This window comes from Antechinus flavipes, chromosome 5, assembly GCF_016432865.1.
Source record: "Antechinus flavipes isolate AdamAnt ecotype Samford, QLD, Australia chromosome 5, AdamAnt_v2, whole genome shotgun sequence".
NCBI classification, from domain to species: domain Eukaryota; kingdom Metazoa; phylum Chordata; class Mammalia; order Dasyuromorphia; family Dasyuridae; genus Antechinus; species Antechinus flavipes.
In genome coordinates, this window is record NC_067402.1 from 296,305,206 (window position 1) to 296,312,755 (window position 7,550).

A 7,550-nucleotide genomic window follows, 5' to 3' on the forward strand; every position below is an offset into this window, starting at 1 on the left:
TCTATTGATAACCTGTGTCTAAAGCTGGGCAGGGGGAAGGGGGGAAATTTTACATCATAACTATTATATATTTAAAAGAATAAGCTGTACACAATAGGTTCATAGTTTCATGTGCAATTATTTTTAATACTGTAATAGAAATGCTGGTTTTATTCCCCAAATTAAAAATAAATTATTTTTAAAAAACAACATGTGACAAGCAAGCCAATGATGGTTGGTTAAATGGTCTTTGCAACTAGGGGACAGATTGTGCTCATTGTAAACTTTTTAGTGTTTGAGGCAATATAACGATAGCACTCCATATGGCCTCACTGGGCTAAATGAGCCTCATACCCATAAAGCATTTAGGCAATGCTACAGCTTGTTCTTTTTTACTATTAACTATGCATGGGGCAGATGAACTTCTGCTTTTGACAGGATGACACTCTGGATTTGCTGCAGGGACTGGGCATAGTTTCCCTTCTGCTCTTGAGACAGTTAGCAGTAGATTCTAGTTTGTGATCCCAATAAAGAAATTTCTTCTATGTGAGTCTCATTCAAGCCTGGCACCCATAAGGGAACCTGGACAACTCCTGCCCCAAACTTGGGTCTGTTTGAGAACACCTGATGCCATTTCTGAAAGGGATCACCTGTTCTCAACCACATCAGTCCTTAAGGTCCAGCTTTGAAGGTTTCCATCCTCCTTCTCCTGGCTCAAATGCTCAATGCCTGGCCAGTGGGTGACTTGCCAGAGCTCCAAGATACAGGCCTTAGATTGGCCCAGAGTCCAGTCAAACCTTGGAGATAGTGCAGATTAGTTCCATACCACAGGAATATCACAATAAAGGCACTCACACGACTTTTTGGTTTTCCAGAGCATGGAAAAATTGTGCTTTCACTATACTGTAGTATTTTAAATGTTGTGCATTTTTCAAATCTTCTCGACCCCTTTTGGGATTTTCTTGGCAAAGATACTGGAGTGGTTTGCATTGTCCTCCAACCTGAGGCTGAGGCTGAATTTGACTCACAAATAATAAGACTTTTACTCCAGCCAGTACTCTATCCATTGAGCTGCCTCCTAGCTTCCCCCTATTAAGGGTACAATAGTTGACTTTTAAAAACAAGCAAAAAAGATCAGGAATGAATCAAGGAGGCCCATTATCACCATTATTATTCACTATTGTACTAGAAATGCTAACTTTAGCAACAAGAAGAAAAAGGCATTGAAGGAATATGCAATGAGGAAATGAAACTATCACTGTAATTTTTGCACTCTTTGCTAGCACAGTGTGGCTTATTTATATTTGTATGTTTGACTTGTCATATCCCTTTACAGTGTTCTTGTATTTGTGTCTAGTGTATACTTATTAGTTAAAAGGTGTTATTATCTTTGAGTGTTCACCTTTAAAAAGGGAGAGATGTGTGGTAAAAGCAAAAGGGAGGTTGAGGCAGTAACTCTCAATTCGCCTCCAGAACAAACATGTGCCTTTAAAATCTATAAGAAATATGGTTCTGATTGCCCTTCATATTGCCAGGATACAACCCTGCTAGAATAGGTGATTCCTGCAGAAACGGCAGCAGGTGTTCTTAAGTAGACCTAAATTTGAGGCAGGAGTTATCCAGGTCCCTTTTGGCTGCCAGGCTTGGGTGAGACTCGCACAGAAGAAATTTCTTTATTGGGGCCACAAATTAGGATCTACCGCTAACAGTTTCAGGAACAGAAGGGAGGATATGCCGGGTCACTGCAGCAAATTCAGACCACCTCTTTGCTGGTCTATTGAGCAGCTTTGATGAGACCAAATTAGAGTATTTACGAGACTGATGAATAAGGAAATTCAACCTCTTGAATGAGCCAGCAATAACAAAGGCCTCTTTTTTACTGAAGTGAAAAGTGAGGATGAGACTTCAGACCATGACTGTATAATTTAATCTGGAAGCCTTGCCTTCTCCCTGGGAGGATCTGAAGGAAACCCCCTTAGAGGGAGCACACTTTGACTGGGATACTGATGGATCAGAAATGAGGACTGCCACGGAAGTGAGGGAAGCTTCATCAAGTACCTGGTGCCCATTCAACACAACAAGTGAAACTCGAGGCAATTAGGGAAAGGAAAAAAGATTACTATCTATATTGATAGAAGGTGGACATTTGGGATGCACAGGACTTTGCTTTGTTATGGAAACATGGTGGCTTCCTTACATCCCCAGGACAGCCATCAAAAATCAAACACAGGTGTCTCGTCCGTTAAATGGTTTTTTTGCTTCCCCAGGGCATAGCCATAATTAAAATTCCAAGAGACAGTTGAGAAAACAGGATTCGTGCCTGTGGAAATGACTTGGCTGACCAAGCAGCTAAAACCACAGGTAGCTTTTAACTCCTCAAAGTCCTGAGGGCACAGCTCCTTCAGCAGAAGTCCCTCTGGAACTTTCACTTTTTATACATCCATCTTGCCCAGATGGCTTGCGTAAGCCTCTTAGCTGAAGCAAGGAAGAGAAAGCTACAGCCCCAAAGAGAAGGCTTATCACAAAGCAAGAAAAATTTCAAAAAGAGGGATGTAAAATTGATGAAACTATGGATTGGCCCCAATGGACTCATAAAATCTCCCTAAGAACTTATCCCTCTCTATGATGGAATACCTTCATTCATTCAGTCATTGGGGAGCTAACAAGTTGGTAGAATCAGCCCGAAAATATTGGTGGGGGTGTTTTAATAGGGCTGGTGTGTCCCACCTACCCCAAGCACAAGGAAGCCAGCTCATATGTAGTTCCTCTCAAAATGCATCCTTTGAAACCTGGCAAATGGACTTCCTTTAATTTCCAGCTGCCCATGGTTACCAATATGCTTTAGTTTGTATGTTTTCTCGGCAGGTGGAAGGGTTCCCCTGTCATACTGCCACTGTCTCTAGGGTAACAAAAATCCTCTTAGAGAAAATCATTCCACTATGGGAGGTTTCCAAAGAAATACTCAATGATAGAGATGATAGAGGTACCCATTCCACAAGAGCTTCATTAACTAATATGCTTTTATCCCACTCAATCATTCAGCATCTCCATTGTGTTGATCATCCCCAATCATCAGGGATGGTTGAAAGAGTTATTGGGAAGCTTAAAACCTCCCTTACTAAATTCTATGAAGATCTAGATATCCCCTGGCCCAAAGCCCTTCCTTTAACCCTATACTAAGCCTTTAGATTCAGACCATTGGGTTCCCATAAACCCAGTCCCTATGAGATATTAAGAAGATACCCAATGCCACAATATCTGTATGTGGGAAACACAGCAGCTGAAGGCTTCCCTCTACAGTAGTATTAGTTTGGCTCAGAAAATAGCTGAGATTTACCAACTTGTCTCACAGTTTCCTTTCTTCAGGAATCTCAACTGAGGTTCAGTCTCTAATCCAACCAGGTTATTGGGACTGCTGAAAACAGCATTTCTTGTACTAAGTTTATTTATTTTTAATACACATTGTCTTATGAATCATGTTGGGAGAGAAAAATCAAAGCAAAAGGTAAAATCCATGGAGAGATTGAAAAAAAACCAGAAAAAGGAAGTGAACAGAGCATGTGTTGTTTTACATTCAGTCTCTTTTGTTTTTTCTGGATGCAGATGGCATTTTCTGTCTAAAGCCTGTTGGGATTGTTTTGAATCTCTGAACCACTGAGAAGAACCAAAGTCTTTCATAGTTGGTCATCGCACATTCTTGCTGGGAAATACCATTTCTGAAGCTCTTCTTGGAGCCACCGGAAAGGTCCCTTTGAAGTCCTGCTCACCAGCCACATTGCAGCCAAACACAGGGGAAGGGAGTCCTGGATCTACCTGTCACATCTTAAAGGGACAATACCACTTACCTGGATTGCAGAAGCTACAGGTGACTTGACCTTGAAAATAAACGGGTCTGACAGGAATTGACATCTGACATAAACAGCTGTTCCCAAGACCCCCAGGATGAGAAGCAGCTGACAGCAAAGGTAGACAGCTTGACCCAAGAAACCAGAGGTGGGCTTTATGAACCAAGTCTTTCCTTTCTTCCTACTGTAACAGTCACCAGCCTTGCAGTTTACAAAATGACCATCCTATTCCTAATCTCCTCACTCTGGTAAACGGGCATAATGTCTCACCCCCACTGAACCATCCACTCAGGAGCCCAATAAAACACTTCTCTAAAATGCTTAATTTAAGTAATTGTTGGCTTGCTATTCAAGGTCCCAACCCCTTGAAGCTTTAGCCTTGGCTGCACCATTAGAATCCTGGATTATAACCCCAGTGGAGGGTTCTCTTTTACTGGCCCTCCAAGACAACTTGCTCCAAAACTCCTGAACCCTTCCTGACTGAGACGCCATCCAGTCCCGGTGGGCTTCACAGAGCAGTGGCTTATAAAGCAGGAGCAGCAGAGCTAGCCGTGGACCGTGGCCATATAAAAAAGCTCGTCACTAACCTCCAAAGGCAAGCGATGCATTTGCCTCATGGTATTGCCAAAGCACAGGGTGCTAGACACCCTCATGGCAGAGAGAGCGGGGCCTGTACCATCTTTAGGGAGAAATGTCCTTTCTGTGTTAACCAGCCCTCTCAAATAGAGGAAAACCTTAGTGTTGTCAATAAGCAAGAGGAAGATTTATGGAATAGAGGTCAGAACATTCTGAAAAATGTCTCCCACTTACTTGTCTTTGATCTACGCTCCTGGTTGCCTGAAACCTTTGGCAGCATTCTCCATTCTGCCCTCCCTGGTCTGATAATTCTCTTCCTTATTTTTCTTGCCATCTACTTTAGCATTCACTTTGCAACTTATTTATTTTTACATCAAATCAATGTCTCAAATGTTCCTCATCAATCTTCAGGGTCATTCCGATCTTTTGATCAAAAGGAGAGAATGACCAAAAATTATGATGATTTTCATAATTATCAAGATGATATGTGTGATGAATATACTAATAATTTTGATTTCTCAGTGCTGCCTCTCCTGCTTTGGTAGTCAGACTCATATAATGCAGCTTGAAATGATTAATCAATTCTTAACAATGCTCAATGTGTATGTTAAGTGGAGTGAATCAAAGATTGTAGAACCTGTTCCCAACACAGAACTCTGGCCCTGCCTCCCTACCCCCCTGAACTAACAATTCCTGTATTGAAACAATCACTTACAGACTATTCTCATAGGATTGGCAGGCACCCAGATTGTCCTGCACTCCAGAGCTTGTCATGGGAAAGCACTCGGGCCCGAAACTGATTGTATTGTAATCCTCTTCCTTCCCACTAATGATTTGTGTATAAAATCTCTACCTTTCCTGCAACAGGAAGAGGTCTCCAGCCTAGGAAAACTTCCAGTTTGCAAACTGTTCCTTACTATGAAAGTGATTAAACTTCTAGTTAATCTTTAAAATCTCTCTCTGCTTTGTGCAAGAGCAGCTATTTTTTAGAGACCAAAATGGCAAAATTCGGTTAGCAAAAAAAAAAAAAGGTCAAGAATATCAAGGAAATCAAATGGGAATCAAAAAAAAAAAAAAATGTAAATGAGGGTGATCTAGCTGTACCAGACCTAAAAATATATTATAAAGCTGCAGTCATCAATGGTAATGACCAAGAAATTGAGTAGTATATCAGTGGAATAAGTTATGAACACTAGATGCCCTTAGTGAATGAATAGAGTAATCTGCTGTTTGATAAACCTAGAGACTCCACCTTCTGGATAAGAGTTCACTATTTGACAAAAATTGCTGGAAAAATTGGAAAATAGTATGGCAGAAACTAGGAATAGGAATAGAAACTAGGAAAATAGGAATATCTTGCATCCTATGCCAGGATAGGGTCAAAATGAGTTCATGATTTAGACATAAAGGGTGAGATTTATAAGCAAATTAGTAGAGCAAGGGGAAAAAATATCTGTCAGATCAGAGGAGAAAGAAGGAATTTATGGCCAAAGAAATACTAGCGAATATTATAAAATGCAAAATGGATAGTTTGATTACATTAAATTAACAAGGTTTTACACAAAAAACCCAATGTAGCCAAGATTAGAAGGGAAGCAAAAATCTGGGAAATATTTTTTACAGCGAGTGTCTCTGATAAAGGCCTCATTTCTCAGATGTATAGAGAACACAGCCAACTTTATAAGAATACAAATCATTTCCCAAATGATAAATATTCAAAAGAAATGAACAGATTTTCATGAAAGAAACTAGTTTTGAGATTTTCAGATGAAGAAATTAAAGTCATCTATAGTCATGTGAAAAATTACTCTAAATCACTATTGAGAGGGGCAGTTAAGTGGCTCAATAGATAGAGAGCACCAGTCCTGAAATCAGGAGGATCCAAATTCAAATCTGGTCTCAGATATTTAACACTTCCTAGCTATGTGACTCTGGGAAAGTCACTTAACCTCAATTGCCTCAGGGGAAAAAAATCACTATTGATGAGAGAAATGCTAATTAAGACAACTCTGTGATACCATCTCACACAAAGCAGATAGGCTAACATGACTGGAAAAGATAATGATTTGATGTTGGAGGAGATGCGGGAAAACAGGACACAAATGACAAGATCTTCATTGTTAAGGTGTAGTTAGCAGAGGAATTGATAAAAGTGAATCCCTGAGGCAAGCATGGAGAAGGCACTGATAGAGATCAGTTTAGCTCCCTGGTCTCACCCTCTGGGGAGGTCACTCAGTCTGAAATCCAAGTTATGTCTAACCTCCAAGGCTTATCCTCTGTAAAGATCTCAAGCAGTTTTGCATTGCTCTGCCCTTTCAGAAATCCCAGTCATGTTCCTGAAGTTAAATTTTTCCTGTGAAATCTATTTATGGGTTATCCCATGGCTGCTGTCTTCCTTTGGGTCAATCCATTGTAGCTCTTTGCCCTGTGGTGTCCTTCCCCTTACCCCATGATATGTGGTATCTCTCCTAATTCCAGTTTCTCTCTCTTTTTTTCTCATTTTTTAAAATGAAAGCTTTTTATTTACAAGTGTTCTCCTGGTTCTGCTCACTTCACTCAGCATCAGTTCCTGTAAGTCTCTCCAGGCCTCTCTAATATCATCCTGCTGGTTATTTCTTACAAAACAATAATATTCCATAATATCCATATACCACAATTTATTCAGCCATTCTCCAACTGATGGGCATCCACTCAGTTTCAAGTTTCTTGCCATTACATAGAGGACTGCCACAAACATTTTTGTACATGTGGGTCCCTTTAAGATCTCTTTGGCATATGATCTCAGTAGAAACACTGCTGGATCAAAGGGTTTGCACAGTTTGATATCTTTCTGAGCATAGTTCCAAATTGCTCTCCAGAATGGTTGGATCCATTCACAACTCCACCAACAATGTATCAGGGTCCCAGTTTTCCACATCCTCTCCAACATTTGTCATGATAGTTTCCTGTCATTTTAGCCAATCTGAGGGGTGTGTAGTGATATCTCAGAGTTGTCTTAATTTGCATTTCTCTGATCAATAGAATTCTATTGTTTTTCAACCATACTTCTCCTTAGAGCTAACTAACTCTTTTAGGGTACTAAGTCCCTGAAAGGATTTAGCCTGCCAGCTAAGGACATGCCCCAACAACCCCCTTTCTATTGGATAATAA